The sequence below is a fragment of the Patagioenas fasciata genome, chromosome 1, assembly GCF_037038585.1.
Source record: "Patagioenas fasciata isolate bPatFas1 chromosome 1, bPatFas1.hap1, whole genome shotgun sequence".
Lineage (NCBI taxonomy): Eukaryota > Metazoa > Chordata > Aves > Columbiformes > Columbidae > Patagioenas > Patagioenas fasciata.
Genome location: NC_092520.1, coordinates 156489799 through 156508309, shown reverse-complemented (window position 1 = coordinate 156508309; position 18511 = coordinate 156489799). Strand labels below are relative to the sequence as shown.

Genomic DNA, 18511 nt, shown 5'->3' with positions numbered 1-18511 from the left:
TCCAGAAGAAAGCACTGGGATAGGGTTGGCACTGAGAACAAAGCCCTGACTCAGTCTGTATAGCCACCGGCCAGCATTGCAAGAACATGATATATGCTGAGATTCAGAGCAAACCACCACGACTCCACCATCCTCTGCTGTCTCCAAGTAACCTTTTTCTCCACGGAGCCAAACTGTAAGGACATTGCACACGAACAATATTTCTGAAACTTTTAATAACTGTTCATTCAAAGTCAGCTTTATTGTATTGGATCTGGCCTGTCATCTTTGTCTTATATGAGAAAAATCAGGCTAAGAAGTATTTCCTATATAATTCCACAGCCTTATGAAAGAGATTGCAGAGAAGAGGATTCATAGATGTTCTAGCCTGAGCTCATTTATTTCATGTCACAATTGTCTGGGAAAAGCAAGCTTTCCTCCTGCTTGTATGGATGGCACAGACAGTAGAGGGTCCAGCCCCTCCTTCAACACTGAATATGTGTCTGCTGAAGCTGGTGGTAAATTGCCTCTGTCTTCAGTGGCAGTTTGACACAACCTCTTTTTGATCAGGTTTGCACTGTTTTCTTTTTGCTTATATAGGGATCAGCCCCTGCAGACTTTCTGTGCGTCGGCTGCTTCCACCAACTTCAAGGATATGTTTGAGTGGATGAAGATTATTTACTCATATGTGGTCTTCAAGATTGGAGACAAAGATAAATAACTAGATGCACAAATCTTGCCTAAGAGGGCTGAAACAGCTTAGTTTACTTATCTGCTTCTGTCACGTGCAATGAACCTGACTCGTAGCCCTGCTCTGGCTTTAGCGTTGTGCTAAATCCTTTGCAGCCCAGCACTTCCCCGAAAGGGCTAGGAACCTCCACATCTGCAGGGAAAATAAAACAAACAGAATGGAGAATTTAATTGTAGAGTTCCCAGACACAGCTTTGCATTTAAAATGGGTATAAACAAATAGATCTGACAAGCTGGGCTACTTAGAAAAGAAGCTAGCAATGCAAACCAGAGAAAAAACAGTTTGCATTGATGATATTCTAATCACTTACACTCTCCTTAAACAAAATACTTAAGTAGATCTCATGCTTCAATGAATTAGAAGGGACTTAAGTATGCACTTAAAATTCTGTAAATTCTTAAAATATTGCCAAACAAGGATGCAAGCCTTCAAAGTGCTTGGGCTGAGTGTCTATACTTAAGTGTTTTGCTGAATTAGATCCATGGTGTCACAGAGCCTTGAACTGAGCTCAGAGGCTTCAGCCTAGATGAGGGATAAAGGCAAACAGCATAACAGGAAACTCTCAGGATTTTCCAGAGTCTAGTGCATAATTAGATTAAACGTACAATCCCATTTTGGGATTATGAACTGGTTCGGGGTTTTTAGCTCATTAAAAAGAGAAAGAGCCTTCCTTTGCAGACATATACAATATCTATCAGGTAGCTTTTCCTACGCTTGCACTTTTCTAGCACGTGGTACTTCAAAATTAAAGAAATGTCAGTGACACTGCAGTTTAGTCCTGAGTAATAAAAAATGCCCAGTGCACAAGGGAATGAAAGTCCTTCCCCCATGTTCATCCAGATACTGTTAAATTCCTTCCCAAGTTTCCCTTGGGCAACTAAATGGATTGTAATGGTATTGCAAGTAGAGCATAACACTGACTGTAACAATTACATTGATACATTTCAGCAAACAATTCTTGATTATATACCTTATGGCACAAAAGCACATTTATTTTAATATACATTTTACATATAATATACATTTTCCCCTACCTCTGATCAGACTTAGCCACAGCCATTGCTTGCAGAAATGCATGAAGCAGAGCAGATTGAATAGCTTCTTCCCACTGCTTCAGGTCTTCATTTCTCTTAAAATTCTATCCTACTATTCAGCCCCAGCCTGATCATGCCCTCCAGCACTACTGAATTCCAAGGTGATAACCACTTTGAAATTGATGCAAAGAGCCGTAAAGAAGACTAAAGACGTTAAAAGTGTCAGTTACCTTCTAGTGGACTTTATCTGTATCTGATACGTGATTCCTTTCAACTGTTTGAATTTAAAGTTTGAATTGATATAGTTGTACCAGCATAGGTCCTGAACCTGTACAGTCTGTGGAGCAGTATGTTATTGTTTTTAACGGAGGCATTGCATCTCTGAAGACAACCAGACTATCCCTTACTCTTATCGACTCTAATCTTACACTTGATGCATCCTGTTCGCTGGTGATCTGCAACCTCCCTACTCCTGGTCCAGCACCCTCGGGGCAGGAATGGCTGCCAGTCCCCATTATCTGGGCTCAGATAGCCCCAAATGTGGGTGACCTGCAGGAGCTGAGGTTGGGTGAGCCGCACTGACTCCTTGCAGAGACATTGGGATGTTTGCACTCCTCAAAGAGCAGCTTTTCCATTTTCTGAGATATCTCAGCAGTCCCCCCTTGTCTTCCTCCCACCCATAAGCACAGAGATGAGATCTGGCTGCAGAGCAGTGCCCACCCCAGAACCTATAAATATGCCCTGATGCCTGGGACTGGCTGGACAGTGCTCTAGTAAAAATGAAAACAAATCAAAATTGTGAAAGCAGTTTGATTTCCAAGATGTCGTCGGCCTCCTTTGCCTTTCATATGCCCTATATAGCTGACTTTAAAGGGGGCTGGCAGTGGGGCTTAAGGTCCAGAAGTTGTGAAGTTATATGAAGGCTTGATTCCCCATGGGCCTCCGTTCCCCTGCTGCTCCACCAACATGTCAGAGCAGGTCTGTGTGACGTAGCCCAAACTCTGGGCAATGGTGACCCCTTCACCCAGCACAGTGGCGAGGCAGGGTGTGTTGAGGGGTCTGAGTTGTATAGATGCCTCACGTGTCCTTTTTCTCAGGGCTTCAGCTCCACATTGCAGCAACCAAATGCAGGGAAGGCCATAAGTTGCCATTTTCTCCAGCAGCAGATTACTACACAGCTGGGTCCAAGAGGAGGTATGGAGGCAGACACAGCACAGCACTTGCGTGCTGCTCATCTCTGCTCCAACAGGGACAGAACCCGGGCACTGAGTTTTCCCACATACATCTTTAAAGGCATAATCTGATTATAATTACTTAAACAAACCTACCATCCTATCTCCATGGGTATCCCACCACATCAGCTTTAAAATCTACTGAATGCAGGTGTAGTCAAGATCTAGACCTCCTGTGAGTGGTAAGAGTTCTCAGTAATAAGGAAATTAGCATCTGGAAGATAAAGAAGCCAAGGAAAAATGAAACAACCAGACCTTTCAGAAGCACTTGGGAAAATATCATTGACAATGCTCAATTAAGGATGGATATTGTTTAAAATGTATGAGCGGAGGCAACAACAGGCAAGGAACAGCTGTGCCTGTTGAATACCATCCCTTTGTTTGAGCAACACCACAAATCCCCACAGATGTGGGAATTTTCATTAGCTCTTCCCCCACCTCACATATGCCTATCTTTATTTATAGCATCTCTAATAGCATTTCAGGTTGTAACCTTGATTTATAATATTGGAAATGCTGGCACACCATGTTGTTTGCATAGGAACTGGCTAGGTGAATTGCATCGCTGAGCTGTAATGTTGCCGTGAAGAATAGCAGATGTTTAGCTGTTTTCATTTCCACTCCTCTGTGGACAATCAACAGCATCTGATAACTTCTCTCGCTTGCTATGAGGTGGCCCAGAAATCTAAGTGGGGGGTCTGGCCAGAGCATTGTACACTACTGAATCAGCAGAATACCTACATCAGCTTCTACACAGGCTTAATGACAGTAGATATCTCAGTAATTTGTGCATTGTTTGGAGCCTTTTTTCATTCTTCTGATTGTCCTAGGTCTGTGGCCAAACTTTTTTGGGCTGTTTTACATATGCTATGTAGTCCTCTTCTGGACTTCCCACAGGACATCAGACACCTTTCTCTTATCTTCTTCAGGAACTGAAAGCACACAGTACAGATGGCTCATAAATATTTTTCCCCTAGTGAATATTTTCACTAAAATGGAAACATCTTTATTATAACTCAATTTCCCATAACCTCTTAATGAGAAACCTCCTGCTTTTCAGAGGAAAACAAACAAGCAAGCAAAATCCTCAACCCACTCTTGCCCTCAGCTAGTTCCCTCAGCTAAGGATCTAACCAGGCTGCAAAAATTGTGTTGTGTAATGCCACGGAAATGTACAAAACACAACAAATCACTCTCACTCATCTCTCGGTCAAGCTATCTCCCACTTTTTACCACAAAATTTAAACTGGTATCTGTCCAGTGACTGCGGGGGAGCTTCTCTCTGGGGGTGTCCTAGACTGCATGGTGCAGAGCCTGTGTCACCTGGACAATGGCACTATTTGTCACCAGAACACTGCAGCTCAGCCACACTCGTTACTCTTAATTGATCTGGATGCACTGAAGCCGCACTGAGTTGTGAACCAGTTAATTCAACCCAATATCAAAGCTGAATCATGCCGAACCAGTGTAGGCTGATCTAAAATTGCTCAAGAAGTGTGGCTACTTGAAAGGGTGTTAACTTCACCAGTTTCAAGGGAGTTACTCTTGTTTTGTGCCACTATAAACAAGAGCAGAGCTAAGCCGTGAGTCATCACCCTTCTCTCTTTTGCTGCTTCTATTTTCAGAGGAAATCTGCTGGCTTTGCTGCTGGCTGAGCTTGCAGTCATGCTTTTTGGAGCTCCTTGCTAGTTAAAAAAAAGAGAGAGAGACTTTGTTCTCTGTGGGACAGCAAAGAGAATCGGGATGTTATGAGCTGGGAAGGGCTGAAACCCAAAGGCTTACAGTATTTTTAGTAATATTATAAAATACAGGTGCCCCAAAGCCTAGGTTTTGTCTCAGTTGGTAACAAGTGTTTGAGAGCAGTCATTCTGTGGCCACACTGGGTTCCCAAAGAAAGTACTCGTCCTGAACAATAAAAAACCAGGTTCCAGGGAAAGCAGTTTATGGTGTTACATGGACTTGGACAAAGATGCCTGAGGTGAATAGTTACTTTGAAGCCCTTAAGTATCTTCGCATTGCCATATAATCAGGAGATATTTTTAATAGAGACAGCTATTTTAAAACTCACTCCTCTGACAGAGGCATGCACAGGCAGGATGCATCCATTTCCTAAGACAGGCGATGTGGCAATCCATCAGCTGAGAAACATCTGAAAAAGGGTGGTTTTCCTCAAAAGGAAAATGGCTAAAGAAAGCATGTGGCTTTCAGGGGAGGAATACTTTATTATTATTAAAGAATCCAGTCCACAAAACCTTTTTTAGTCTGACATTTAGCATTTGAACTATTGCATGTGGTCCAGCATCGTAGCTATTAAAATCACTCGTTTGCACTCACCAGTCAGCGAGTAACTCTGTGGTGAAGGTACTGTGTTTCTATCTTCCTTTTCCACCCAAGCTGCCATTAGCTGTCTGGGCTTTGCTTTCAGAAACTTCTATTGCTTTCACCGGGTCCGAAAACAAGATGTGGTAGGAGCCGTTACTAATTGACCGATTCTTTTTGCAGACTTAGGGATGGATACTGTGCCCCTGGGAACTAAGGAGAGTTCGGTCTTCCGTGCCCGCGTTGCTTTTCGGTACAGTTTGTCCTGCAGTTTGCTATGCTGGCGAAGATCTGCAAAAGAATAGGATGAAATTCTCCCCTGTGTGGGCAGCCAGCATAGGTTGCATGCTTCAGCACAGTCTCCTGTGAGCCTTATTTTGACAACGCAGTAATGTACAGCCATCCTGTTGGTCTTCTGAAAATGAGGGAATTCCAGTCTTATAACTTAACTGGTGTCACATTAATATGAATCACCACCAAAATATTTTCAATGCTCCTTGATATAAATAGAAAACTCAACAAAAGCAGAAGAGCTAAATAAGAATTTAGTACTTACTAATTAAGAGCCTTAAAATTACTCTAGTTAGAGTCCTGTAAGTCTTGACGTAGAATATGTTGAATAAAGTTGCCTCTTTCTTTCTTTCAGGCCACCTTTTCTTTAACTTGCAGTAATGCCAGGTTGGGCTGATTTGTGTTTCTGCGCTGAAGCCCAGAAGCCGAACAGAACATAACATGCAACCAAAGCTAAAGAGAGCTCGTGAACTGCAAGCTCTACTCTGGTGTGTGTACATGCATGTGTAGATACACCTGGGTCAGAAGAAATTGAAAGACATCCTCCCACCACTAGGATGGCTTCTGCTGCTGTTGTACCCAGACATCTTCTGTGCAACCCTGTTGACTTTGGTGGAGTTAATCCATCTGCATGGCAAGGATGCTTGAAACAGAATGTGGACTATTGGAGTAAATGGGAGCTTTGCCACATCCACTGGATTCATGAGGAACAGAGATACTGTGGTCTTAAAATTACAATCAGCTTTCAATTATTATTTCTGGCTTGGGAGGGAAGGGCTAAGAGAAGAAAATGGATGGAGAGAAACATTGATTAAAGGCAAGAGAAAGGGTTTGAACGCAGCGTCATTATGCTTTCTCAGAACAACAGGAACACAACACATCTCCAGAAGAATGTAGATTGAAGTCAAGTTGCAAACTTGTATATCTTCCCCTAGGAAAAATGCTGTGGTGAAAAATCTTAATGATTTTAAAATAATGCTCCATTTTTCAGGGAACAATTTTCCAAGCAGTCTTTTCTTCCAAAGCAGTTGCTGACCATTTAATGACATAGTAAGTATCAAATACTGGCAGAAAGTCTATGTATGTGGTAAGGACCATATAATCACAAAGTGAATTCACCATTATTTTTGCCTTAAAGCCCAGCACACGTGTTAAACGATATTTTTGGGTCTGCTGTGTATAATTACCAAACATCATACACTTCAGGAGCACATAACTACCATGTATAGTCATTGTACCAGGAGTATATAGTTACGCCCCCAGGTCCAAATTCTCCTCTTGGACGCTACATCTGCCCTGTCTGAAGGGCCAAATGTGAGCCCAAATATAAGATCCTTAGTGACCAGGACTCCAGGGTCTGACACATAAAAAAACAAGTCAACATCTTACTCTATTCTTGTTTGCTTGAGAAAGCTTTGGGTGAGACCAGGCCTTTGCAAATGTCACAAAGGAACTACAGAGTGGCTTAGTTGCTTCAGCTTTATCATAAAGATGCTTCATTTGTCTGTGTCTTCCTTTTGCCCTTGCATTACTGCGCTGTGTGGTAATATGTCCATGTTCAAGAGGAGATAGTTTAAAAATGGTTGCAGGAAAATGTGCCTGATTGGCAGATGTCTAAAGGATTGAACTTCAGTCTGTCAAGAGGGAGTTCAAAGAGATGACTGGAGAAAATGCTAGGTACAAAGTCAACTAAAGGTACAACAAAATGGGTGCCTGGAAACTAATGTCAGACAAGATCAACTGAAAATTAAAAGTAGTACTTTTGATGGTCAAAGTAATTAACCACTGAAGCAAACTGCTCAGGAAATGATGAAGTCTTCACATCTGAATGTCCCCTAATTGAACTCTGGACACCTTTCTGGAAAGAAAAGGCCTTCAATAAACAGAAGGTCACACTGGTGCAACCGTGAAGTGCCTTGAAACCCTGATCTGATGGGAGAATTCAGGAATCAGAAAAATCAGAGGTCAAGCACACACAAAACACTCAACATCAAACCCAACCCTGAAGGACACTGTGTTTGGAGTGATGCCACTGCCATCAATGGTGTTGTATGGGGCTGAGTAGGATGCAGATGGGAGCAGAGTTACCCATGCGACAGCCCTTTGGGCCAGTGTTTGGGTGTGCTGGGATGGCACTGGGCAGGAGCAGCCTCTACAGCTCTGAGGAGCAGAAGAACAGCTCCTGGCCAGGCAGCACAGTATGGAACATTTGGAGAAAGGGCAAGGAAAGAAGAGAAAATGAGGAAAGTTCCAGGAAAGGCTCCACATTGAAATATGGTGCATAAGAGCATTTCTCACCTTGCTGCATATTGAGCAGATGAATGTAATGATGTATCTGACTGAGGCTTAACTTCTCAAACCCTTCCCATAGGCAGAAAACTTCCTGTTCCGTGGAAGGAGAGTGGTAAATCCACCAGGGTCATCGAGCTGCTGGGTTCCTAGAGGGAAGAGAGAGTAGGGTGATTTCTGGGCTGAACGGCTGAGTGAATCCTTGGGGAATGCTGCCTGGTGCTGTGGATGTGATTGCCAGTGTTGGTGTTTAACACAGCACAGGGCAGAGAGAAAACCGGAGCTATAGCCTCATGTGATATCTGTATCACACTGAATTTCCAGAGAATGCACAGAAGGGTTGACCGGAATAAAATATTTTGCCAGAAAACTGCCAGTTCTATAAGGCTATTTTCTATTGATTTCAAACCTCTAAAGGCCTGTTAAATCCTTTTGGTGAGGAAGAAGAATCCTTTTAGCTGATTTCTGTCTGATGCCTTGGAGTCCTGGCAGTGTACACTGGGGGTGTTTTTTCAGCCAAGTTCCCGAGACCTCTTTTCTCAAAGGAGATCCAGCATGGAATGAAAATATTATTTTCCTTTTGAGTTCCCGCTTTGACATGTTTTCCTGCCTATGTTTAGCAGCTTGCAAGTGGTCACTTGTGTCTGAGGAGTGGAAGAACTTCACTTAAGCAGATGAATGTAACCACAAGACTACAAAACCAGGTCACTAATGCTCTGCTGTCCCTTCCTGTGACTCAGCCACACTGCTATAGCTAAGGCAGGTCCTGGCAACCTCTTTAACATTGTCTCACCAGGTACTCAATGCCTGAGCTTTAGAAACCTTTCTTAGTCAGAGCTGTGGTGTATTGTTGAAGTTAGATAAGGGCTTCGGGTCACCGCAATTCAATGTGTGCCTGGCTTGCTTAATCTGAAGCCCATTATATGAGGGAACAATTACCTCGATTTTCTCTGTCTTCACATTTGTACTCTGCAGTCTAGGGATCTCAAAGCAAATGCTAATTAGTAAATATCTTAATTTAAATTTAAACCCAGGCTATTAAGATTTTGGGAGAAAGGTTAAATTTTGAGAGCACACTCTCATCAGTGCTAATGAAGTCCTGCCAGCTTCTATTTAAAAAATCTTCCATATAAATATCACAAATATTAATTATTTTACCATCAATTGCCAGTGGAAAGCAACCGAGAGCTATTTCAGTGTGAAGCATGTTGCCATACATCTAAGTAGGTAATTTAACAAACCTCAGACTGATGTCAAAGGTCCCCATGACTCTCACACTTACAGGCTACTGCATTTGCGTTGCCTGACGTCTGCTGTGCCTCAGCTGCAGAGATTTTGTTCAGGATAATGCTAGCAAGTATTTTCTTTGATGTTAGATAGCATGAAGTAAGTTGGAAAAAAAAAACCCAAACAAAAAAACACTGAAGGAAAAAAAGATCAAGCAGCACGGAACTTAGAATCCAATCTTTCTGAAATATTCATGATAAAAGATGGTCTGTTTTCACAGTCAATCTTCAAGAGCCTGTTAATATCAGAAAGTTCTTGATGCTGTTTAGTACTTCCGTACCAACATACATTTAATAATAATTGCAAAATGGTGCAAAACTTACAATGCAGTTTCCATTCCGTGCCGAGGCAGATCTGGTGTAATTCTCCTTGTCAGAGGCTTGAGTCAAGACTGATGTGAGCAGGAGCAAATGAAAGTCTACAGTCTTTATTTGTGAAGAAATAAAAATAGCAGTGACACAGGAAATATCTGGAGGCAGTGTGATTCGGGGGATTAATAACGGTGACAAATGGCTCTTGTCGATTTACAGCTGCTCACATTTGGTCGCATATCTCAGCCACCTCGTGTTTCCTCTGCCCAGATGGAAATGACAAAATGAGACATCGGGCACTGGCAAGTTAAGCCCTACATGAGTATTTCAGATCTTGTGGGTAGTGAGAGACAGAGCTTATTACCTGAGGTGCATGGTGCAATACCCCTCAGTGCACCTGGGCACTGAGACGCTGAGAGATAAACGATACATGGAAAAGATCTGCGTGCAACCACGCTGCGCAGAACAGAGCCTGGGAGTGCCAGTAGCTGAAACGTAACCAAGGCACAAGGAGCGTGGAGAGGCAAAGGAGCAGAGTTAAGAAAGATCATGGGTGTTCAGGAGTGCCTTGGAGACTGACAGGGAGGTTGTTTTGGCAGAGTGGAGGGAGCAGGAGCTCAAATAGCACAGCCAGGTCTGCAGTGCCCAGGGAGCAGAAGGGAGCATCTGCATGAAGTGCAGCCCTTGCAGCTCTTCTTGCCAACTTTTGTTCTTTTTTCTTCCTCTTCTCAAAATAGTCACTTGTTAGAACAAGCCTCTTGCCAGGATGTCGCAATTGAGACGTTTGCTCCAGATCCTGGCTGTGATTCCTGTAGCACAACTATGTTGGGTAAACCAACCCCCCTCCCGCCAACAAGTGGCAGAAAACACAAACCTGACTGCACTGAAAATAACAAACTTTGACTCACTTCCTCTTCAGAAACTCTTCCGTATGACCCATTATGCCATTCTCCAGACTCCTGGTATCAAGAAGGAATTAATATCCATTTAGACCCTCAGCAGCAAGCTTCTAGAAGATAATTTTCATAGCACTTCTCCTCCAGTCATGGTCATTTTAAAGTGGTGCAGCTATTCCTGGCCTTGTGCTGACCAGTGCTCTGCTACTATCACCAACCAGTTTGTGTGTGTATGTGCATGTGATCCTAGTCTCTCCTTGCTACTCAATTTACAGAATATATGATTGACTTGGCATTTTAGTAAGAACACCTCAAATCAGTAGGTCACACTCCAGCAGATCAACTGTTCAGCTTTTCAGGTGTATTGCAGTCTCCAGGAATTATCCCAACTGTCTGTCATCAGATCAGCGCCTGACATTAAAAAGATGTAGGCTCTGCTTCAGTGGATAGCACACGTTTCTCTGATGACTGCTGGGAGGCAAGTGGGGAAAAAGAGACGAGCAATTGCTTGAATGTGAAATATGCATGAAGAACATTTTTATTAGCCCAGAACTGCATCAGGACCCCAGACTGCAGCCTTGCTGGGCTTTACATCTGTCATTTAGCTCTGCAGACTTCTGAGCAGCAGCAATAAATCTTTTTTTTCTGCAGCATGGCAACTATTTAGGCAAAACTGTCCTGCACGCACATATACAGACACATGCCCTTTGGGTGACTGCTTGCTGGAAGAAAAATACTCAATAGATCAAGGACAGATGTGCAAAAGTAAAAATATCTTCTTAGTCATTGGTGTGAGTGAAGGTCTGCTAAAGAACCAAAGAGGGTGAAAGGAATTGCCATGAAATGAGGTGCTAGCTCAGCATCTCAGTCTGTAACACGACTGTTCCTCTGCTGAAAACTTGGGGTCGTGCATCTGAACAGTACTGTATCCATAGAAAACCAGGGGAGCCACAGCACATTTTTCAGCCAAATCAGCCCCATTTTAGCTGCAATTTCCCACTGTGTACAGCAGGAAGGACCCATCCCAGGGATGAGGAGATGCAGCAAGATGTCAATAATGTATCATGAAGATGAACACTGAATGTTCACCTCTAAATTCAGTGCATTGTATTGTGACGCTTTCTGATGATATCTTGGTGGAATTTTAGCACGCAGAAATATCCTAAACAGGGCCAGAGCACAGAGTCCTTTTGAAAAAAGGCCACTATTTTCATTGCCACCCAGAAGGATGCCTCAGATCCTGCTACCCACAAGGATCTACTAATAAAACACCTAACTGCTTTTGAAAATCTGAGCTTCTGTGTTTTATTAGTGCCCCGTCACAGAAAAAAATATATATTGCCCCCAGTCCCATTCAATACCATTTCTAATCCTCCAGGATTTATAATGTAAATAAACATATCAGGGACCTTAATCTGGACCATCCAAGAGTTTCTTTGGGGTTTTTATTCCAGATTCCAATCAAAGAGATAAAGGGCTGGGATCTGGAGTCTTTTCTTCTTTAGTCAGGTGTTTCTTCTAAAACAGGGAGAGGGATAGGAAGAACATCTCTAGCTGACCCTGGGCATCTGTATCCCCTCTGAGATTGCATCAGCTCTGCTGATGGTGAATTATTAGTTGGGAGTCATACACAGACACCATGAATGAGGCAACCGGCAGTAAGGTGGGCAGCTACTCCCTCATGACTCCTCTGGGGTGCCAGCGGTTTGGATGCAGCTGAACAAGCCAAGTGCCTGTGGGGAGATATGTACATGCATGCAGAAAATTAGCAAAACACCCTTCTATGCCAAAGGGGGCCAGGTTGCTGGGGGTGCGTGCTCGGTGGGTGGCTGCCTGTGCCTCCCAAATCTGGAGGTGGCCATGGTTCAGGTGACACTATGACAGGCAGCCATCATGCGTGTGCACTTGACTTCCATGGAAGGGCCAAAAAGGCAAGTAAACACACAACGCCACCAGCTTGTCTGGGCCTGCCTGGCATTTCGCACCCAACTTGTGTACAACAACACTGCTGTCATTCTCCCAGAAAGGCAAAACAGCCACAGTCAGTTGTTGTCTTTGGAGAAGCTGTTTACTGTGCCTGTGTCCCACAGTGAGAAGAATGGGTGTCTTAACCTTTTGGGGGTTTCCAAGAGAACAAAGATGGGTTCAACACAAGGTAGAGTTACAATCTGAGGTACAACACTGCCCACCCTTTTGCCCCACACTGTTTCACAGATGCAGGTAAGTGCCCACCAAGATGCCCTCCAAGGTCCAGCCAACACCTGTAGCTGGGACTCTCCTTCAGGGCTGACGAGGGTCTGCATCATTTCTGGTGCCACCTCACGTTACCTGGGGAAAGGTGACTTTGAAGGGGCAGTTTGTTAGCAAAGAGATCTGCAGCTCATTGCTCAGCTGGAGCGATGTCCTGGAGTTGGAGCAATGTCCCCCCCAGCTGAGGCTGCTCTGGCTCCAACACAGCCCAGTATCTTTGGTAGGACACAGCTCACTGTCTTTGGTAGTGATGTCGAGGGTGGGTAGAGATGGTGTTTTGTTGATTTGTGGAAGACACAAAGCTGGAAGACCTGCAGTGCATCAGGGTGAGGAGTGGAATTTAAAATTATTCCATCAGCTTAGAAAAACAGACTGGAGAAAGCAGGATGAAATTCAGTAGAGATAAGTGCAGGATGCTATACTTAGGCTTGAAAAAACAGCTCCTTAAATCTTTCAGCTTGAAGGTGTGAGAAGGAGTCCTACTCTGCTAAGCCCTGGAAAAACCTCAGCTGGATTTCCATGCTCAGTTTCATGACCAGATAGAAGACCAGATCTCTACACAGTTTCTTTATGACTCAGTGTAAAACAGAGGCTTTGTGAAACAACAGACAGGCTTTTTAAGGATCTGTCATCATTCCCCTCTGGCACAAATACTTCTGCTGGTTTGGTTGACAGTGTAAACTTCTGGAGTTGCAGTCTGAGAGCACACAAATTAAACTTCAGATTTTTCCTGGAAGATGGTGGCCAGAAAGCATGTTGGAGACACTGTTTGAGCGGGAGAAACCATGGTGATGTGGTTGTGCTGGGGAATATACCTTGCTTCCCTCCTGTGATGCTCCTAGTTGATAGTGGTATTACTCCAATAACATCAAGGCGGTTAGGCTGATATGAAACTGGAAATAATGCAGTGTTTAATTAGATGATTTTGATAAGAAGAACCTGGGGTAACATGTGTAGCTAGAAAAGATTAATTGCAGCTTCATTTCCCAAGGTAATTCCATGTAGGATTGCCCTTAGTCACAATACAGTTTCACTGTAATGGTGCTGCACATCGTTAAAAGTCAGCAGTCATTTATTTTGTGCTGAACAGACTACATTATGAAGGAGATAATCCAGTTTGCTGTCATTTTGGCAGCCTGCTAATGACACAGGGCAGCATAATATCACATGGGTTCAGAATTTAGCTGCTAAGCTTCAAGCACTACGCTTTGCACATACTGTCATTCTTCAGGAATAGTTTTTGCTTTATCCTAAAGCTCTGCATTAAATTTATTGTCATTTCTGGCTAGTGTCTAAAGGGCAACTAAATGACATTTTTCTTCATGCCTGTTAAATGATGTAGGAGAGGCGAGGGGGAGGGAAGCATTGGCAATTAACGTGGCCAGACCCTTTGTAAGAAGCAGACGGAACAGATATGATCTGACTCATTCTGAAGAGCTTTTAACAAATCCTCCATTGCTCTAAATCTATGTCTGTCCTTCATCCAGAAGGAAAGAAACTTCAGTGGTATAGACACTAGCCTAGGATCCATGTCAGGCTAATAGCTGGTCTGGATCAGGTTTCTCCCTCCCTCTCATACTCCATCTCTATCTCCCAATTTTTAGGTAAAGGAAGGTCAGGCCCATGGTCCAGCCAGGACTCACAGCACACACAGGTGGCAGCACCAGGGCCTCAGGTTTAAGCCCAGAGAGCAGGGGTAGATGAAGCTTTATGAAAACGAGCTTCCATGGCATCCTATGTATATCCTGGCCCTCTGCTCTCTGGTGCTGCAGGGACAATGCCCAGCTCTGCCTGCTGATCACAGCCCTGTGTCCTTCCTGGGGCAGAGGGACGCATGGGGAGCTTGTGCTGGGGGATCTGCAGCTTTTTCTGGTGTGGTTTCTGTGGCCACAGTAAAGCTTGTTTCCTGGTTTTGGTTTGCACGAGCTCCTATCTTCTGAGATTTAATTTGACGTTCAGGGAGAGAAAGGGAAAATCTGTTAAAAATAGATAGCTCACTGGCATTTCCACCACACATTATTAAGGCTGTTCTCTGCTGCAGCAAATTCTCCCAGGCCAATTTTGCCCTGGGTTTGTTTTTTGAGGGTATTTCGTGATAGAAATTGTTTAATGTCCACAAACCATAACAAACCTTTCCGGAAATCAAGCAGAGTTTATGTGGTGATCTGTTGGGTTTGCAGTTTGGTTTGGTTCGTTGGTTTGACTTGGTCCATTGTTCATTTGGAGGTTCCTAAAGAGCAGAGGGCACTCAGCTCTCCTGCTTGCTCCCATTCACAAAGGGTGGGAACTAAGGCACCCTCTGACAGTGTCAGCTTTGTAAGGGCAGGTAGGCAGAAGGATCAGGCTGTGGAGGGCATTCAAAGTGGATACAAAAAGCATGACCTTCATGTCCTGGAGCCGATAGTGTCTAAAGAGTGATTCAAAGAGGGTAGGAGGAACTGACACTGGGCGATTGATGGGCAAAGAATATGATCTTAGCAACTGCACTTTGAAGGGTGGCATTTGAAGGAGGAAAAAAAAATAAAAGAAAGAAAGAAAATGAGAGCAATCATTGAAGTTCTAACAAGAAAGGTTGACCTTTATTGATATGAACTGCTATGAATTATATCTGTTTATATCAGCAGAGGAACTGAACCTGAATTTATTTTTCTTACAGACTTCCCTACTATATGAATTCACTGGTGAGCGAGATAAAAGTAGGAGGAAGCTGAGTGCTGATACTGCTAACAGCAAAGTCAACCTCTCAGACCAGCCTTTCATACAAAATAGCTGTGATCTCATACTTTTGTGCCTTATGAAAAAGACTGAAATAAAGTCAAAACTGCACTGTGCTGTACTGAACGGTATTTATGGTAGTGGGAAGCATCCCAACCTGCTCATCCTCTCACCCTCCTGCCCTCTCCCCACCCAGTAAAACACAGCCAATTTGCCAAGACCTGGGATAGGTCTTCCTGGACCCAAGTGGATTGTCATTGCGGTTTAAGTGACTGGAGCGAGGAGCAGAAGCTGGAGAGAAATGGCTGGGAGTAAGTCTAGACTCTGGATGTACAGGGACCGTGATCACAGCAGCAACAAGCCCATGTTTTAGCCCAGCAGTGATGCCAGGCTGACGTTTCTTATTGCCACTGTTAGCACCGCAGCTTCTGGTACATTTGGCCATAACTAAATCCCACTACCACCACCGCCAAGACATCCCAGCCTTGCATCGTGAAAGCCTGTTCAACCAGGGCACAAGGACTGGAGAAGGTAACACTCCTTCTGGAAGTAAAAAGAGGAATGATGTACCCATTACCAGGATAAAACTTGAGTGGCAGCATAAAACAGAGCTCAGCAGAGCCAGGGACCCAGCTCAGCCCAGGTTGTTCCCACACTAAATCTTGTCCTCTCAATTGTTGTAGCCAAAATGAAGACACAAATTGATGGTTTTAGAATGAAGAGAGAGAGGAAAATAGGAAAAAGGAAGCCTCTTAGATACAAAGGGTCACCATGGATAAGATAATACGGAGTAGGCAGAAGCAGCAGCATTTCTGAATGGCTCAGTAACAAGGAAGGAAGAAAAGCTAAGAGCTGAAGGTAACTCATTTTAAGGACCTGAATGAGGAAGATGGGGTGTTCAGCAATTTCCTATGAATCAGTACCTTTAAAAACAAACTCCATCTTTCAAGGGAAAAAACATAAGAGAAACAAAACCCAGAAACCTTTCATGAGATTTTGAATAATTTATAAATATCTTTTGCATTTTTCTCTTCCTTAGAAAACTCCTTAAGAATTTAGTGGATCACTATTGTAGGCGGGAGCTTTCATCACCATATTGAGTAAGCAATAATGTTCATGTCAATCTCTCGCCTTTAGATCACATTAAAGACTGCATGTGTCATTGCAACAACTGAGTTTGCACAATGCCTTAAGACACTGTTGCTGATGCTTGTGAAAAGCACAAAACAGTCCCCAGAAGGCACTGCACCCCATTGTCCCAAACTTCTGTTTTCCACTCTTTATCAGCTGGTGATAACAATAAATATTTGTTTTTCTGCTAATATTTTTGGTTCCAGTTCTCCTATGGTTTATATAGGGTGTGAGTGAGAATTATCACCCATAGATTTACAAGGGCTTTGAATTAACAGACTGAGTGTAAACCTTCTGGATTTAATTTGTATAATCCCTATTTTATAGAACTGATTTTTAAAAAACTGTTCTCTCTGGAGAGAGTAGATTAACAGTATGACACCACAGTTTGACATGCCCATATCTTCTTGGAAAGATGTATGCAGAATAAGGGAAGATAATCTTAATCCTTCACCCATTAAGACAGAAAAAGACCGTTGTTTCATGCAATTTGAGATGTGTGTGCATCTCTCCCTTGCTCCTTCTGTCTTCTCAGTCTCCTCTGCCATCTTCAGCTGGAAACACCTTAACCCTACATGCTCTGTAGGAAATAAGATGTGAAGACATTTCCTATGCTCCTTCACATTACCCTTTCCCCTTCTCCTGAACACCAGCACGCTTTTAGTTCTCTACTATTGGGTTGCTGCAATTCAACTCAGAGACGAGTGCATTTCAGATGAACATCTGTGTACAGGGCTAGAACCCCAACTTTATGTGGGAAAAAACCTGCAAGAGAGAACGAAGTGAGTCTCCAAGGTTTCCCATCCATGGGTTTTCCTGAGTGGTCCTTCTGATGAGAGGTGATAGGTAGACTGGGGAATTCGGAGGCTGCAACCATCGTCCTCTCTTGCAACCCCTGTTCCTCACTAAGGTGTGGAAAAATTCTTCCTAATTGAGCCCAGCATCAAATTCCTGGGGTAGTTCTTGTTTCTGGTGCCTGTTTTTGCTGAACAACACAGCTCTACGCACGACCTTGCAGCATTGCGCTGTATCGCATTTACAAGGTTACTTTATCATGCTCATCCTGTTGCTCCTAGATAAGCAATTCCACTCTCTACTGGGTGTTAATCTCTTGCAAATATGTATCTATATCTCTCCGCATACTACCACTCAGACAGTGCCTTCAAACTTTTCTCTGAAGTCCCTTACATCTCTGGTGATGGCTGTTGCTCTTTTCCACCATGGACACTCAACAGTCTGCTGATAACAGCCTGACCACTATACTCATTTCTCTTTAAACCACAGAGTTCTCTTTCTAGACCTACGCCATCTCTGTCCATTTTCCATAGGCAACAGCTGTTGTGACAGTGATGGTGACATTCCTGCTGTGTGACCTGAACCCTTTGGTGTAGGTATTCCCAAACTGCACAGCTGGCGGTTTCAAGCCCTGTGGTACCCAATTGCTATTCATAAACCCACAGTCTCCCCCAGTTCTCCTGCATGTGAAGTTATTTCCTCCCTGCCTCTCCATCATGCATTAATTTATAATGAGGGAAAGTAAGTTGCTCACTGTTCTGCTTTATGTAATTATGTATTTGGAGCTTTAATTAGAACGCCACTAAAATAACGGAAGACAAATTATTCCAGCTCTAAGACATTATTTAATCATCTAAATGCATTTTCAAATTAAGAAAGAGCTCTTTGATAGCAGTGCCACTTAAAGCAATCCACATTGGTACCATTATTTACTAAGGAGCCATGCATACGCCGCCACCTGCATCCATCAAAACTAAGGGTGTTCTAAATCATCCAGTGCCAAAATTAATGCAAACAACCAGCAAAAGAATAAAGAACAAAGAAAAAAACATATGAACCCTGGGGCCTCTCTCTCTAATCTTTGAAAGAGCCTTAGGGTAGACATGTCAATTATATTCTTTGTTCCTCCTTCTGTACACTGTTTGCATTACAATTTGGCATAATAACTTAAGAAGCCCTGAGTTGTGTTGGATGTGGGTGGTGGACTCATGGCTTGGAGACTGTGGTGGTG

General features: G+C 43.4%; 1 long non-coding RNA gene across 5 annotated transcripts; it reads right to left on the bottom strand.

Annotated features, from left to right (window-relative positions):
- Window positions 1-222: 222 nt before the first annotated feature.
- On the bottom strand, window positions 223-12109 carry LOC136116437 (uncharacterized). 5 transcript variants are annotated; one of them, XR_011735656.1, is made up of 4 exons: window positions 9506-12109; window positions 7905-8044; window positions 1765-5606; window positions 223-862 (listed from the first exon to the last, which is right to left on the bottom strand). It is a non-coding gene; the product is annotated as an uncharacterized lncRNA (long non-coding RNA). The 5 variants fall into 5 exon arrangements; XR_011735652.1 differs by having other exon boundaries at window positions 3093-5606; XR_011735659.1 differs by lacking the exon at window positions 223-862 and having other exon boundaries at window positions 871-3210; window positions 3738-5606.
- Between the last annotated feature and the right edge of the window lie 6402 nt (window positions 12110-18511).